Genomic DNA, 2,253 nt, shown 5'->3' with positions numbered 1-2,253 from the left:
TGCATTCACACTGCACTGTGCAGTCGAGCCAACCTGTTGAACCAACCAGTTCCCCCGCTCGCCTGTGGGGGCGCTGCACCAAGAACTACTGAAAGAAACAACCCAAAACCCTCTGAAGACACGTCTTCTTCTTCTTCAGGAAATAAAAATAAAAACGAAGTGGCATCAAGTTTTAGCAGTTTTAGGAGTTATATTTTGTAATTTTTCAAAAATGGACTCAGCATGAGCAGAAGATGAGACAGAAGACCATGGAGAATATTGTTTTTCCACACAAGGCAGCTGACGGCTCCATATAAGGTCAGAGAAATGTGTTTTTGTTTGTCCTGCGGAGCGGGGCCCGGTCTGTTTACATTCACACTGTACTGGAACCACGCTGGATTTTGTTTCTACCGGACCGAGACCTAGGTTTTAGCCCGAGCCAGAGTTCACCTTTTTGTTCCATGACAGAGTTCGATGGTGCGTTCACACCTCCCTAAATGAACCGGACTTTCTAGGAAAACGAGCTAGAGTTCAATTAAAGCGACTAAACAGGGCTGGTGTGAATGCACCCTAAGACTGAGGAAGACTTTCAGATGAAAGACGAAACGTTTCTAGATTTTTTATTTTTTATTTTTTTTGTTTTGCTTTGTTTTGTTTTTTGAATGTCCAGAGGACCAGATTCAACTTTTTTTTAGAATATGTTGTTAACTCTTAACAGTTTCCAGTCTTCTCACATAATACAAACCGGATTCCAAAAAAGTTGGGACACTAAACAAATTGTGAATAAAATCTGAATGCAATGATGTGGAGATGGAAAATGTCAATATTTTATTCGTAATATAACATAGACGACAGATCAAAAGTTTAATCTGAGTAAATGAAACATTTTAAAGGAAAAATATGTTGATTCAAAATTTCACAGTGTCAACAAATCCCAAAAAAGTTGGGACAAGTAACAATAAGTGGCTGGAAAAAGGAAATTGAGCATATAACGAACAGCTGGAAGACCAATTAACACTAATTAGGTCAATTGACAACATGATTGGGTATAAAAAGAGCTTCTCAGAGTGTCAGTGTCTCTCAGAAGCCAAGATGGTAAGAGGATCACCAATTCCACCATTGTTGCGCAGAAAGATAGTGCAGAAATACCAGAATGGTGTTACCCAGCGTAAAATAGCAAAGACTTTTAAGTTATCATCATCAACCGTGCATAACATCATCAAAAGATTCAGAGAATCTGGAACAATCGCTGTGCGTAAGGGTCAAGGCCGTAAAACTCTACTGGATGCTCGTGATCTCCGGGCCCTTAAACATCACTGCACCTCAAACAGGAATGCCACTGTCAAGGAAATAACAGAATGGGCTCAGGAATACTTCCAGAAAGCATTGTCAGTGAACACAATCCACCGTGCCATCCGCCGTTGCCAGCTGAAACTCTACAGTGCAAAAAGGAAGCCATTTCTAAGCAAGCTCCATAAGCTCAGACGTTTGCACTGGGCCAGGGGTCATTTAAAATGGAGTGTGGCAAAATGGAAAACTGTTCTGTGGTCAGATGAGTCACGATTTGAAGTTCTTTATGGAACACTGGGACGCCATGTCATCCGGACCAGACAGGACAAGGATAGCCCAAGTTGTTATCAATGCTCCGTTCAGAAGCCTGCATCACTGATGGTATGGGGTTGCATGAGCGCTTGTGGCATGGGCAGCTTGCATGTCTGGAAAGGCACCATTAATGCAGAGAACTATGTTCAGGTTCTAGAACAACATGTGCTCCCATCTAGACGTCATCTCTTTCAGGGAAGACCCTGCATTTTTCAACACGATAATGCCAGACCACATTCTGCAGCAATCACAACATCATGGCTACATAGGAGAAGGATCCGGGTACTGAAATGGCCAGCCTGCAGTCCAGATCTTTCACCTATAGAGAACATTTGGCGCATCATAAAGAGGAAGGTGCGACAAAGAAGGCCCAAGACGATTGAACAGTTAGAGGCCTGTATTAGACATGAATGGGAGAGCATTCCTATTTCTAAACTGGAGAAACTGGTCTCCTCTGTCCCCAGACGTCTGTTGAGTGTTGTAAGAAGAAGGGGGGATGCCACACAGTGGGAAAAATGGACTTGACCCAACTTTTTTGGGATTTGTTGACGCCATGAAATTTGGAAACAGATTTTTCCCTTAAAATGATACATTCTCTCAGTTTAAACTTTTGATCTGTGATTTCTGTTCTATTCTGAATAAAATATTAGATGTTGGCACCTCCACATCATT

This window comes from Nematolebias whitei, chromosome 13 (genome assembly GCF_014905685.2).
Source record: "Nematolebias whitei isolate Nwh7 chromosome 13, NemWhi1, whole genome shotgun sequence".
Classification (NCBI taxonomy): Eukaryota; Metazoa; Chordata; class Actinopteri; order Cyprinodontiformes; family Rivulidae; genus Nematolebias; species Nematolebias whitei.
Note: the sequence above shows the minus strand (reverse complement) of the source record.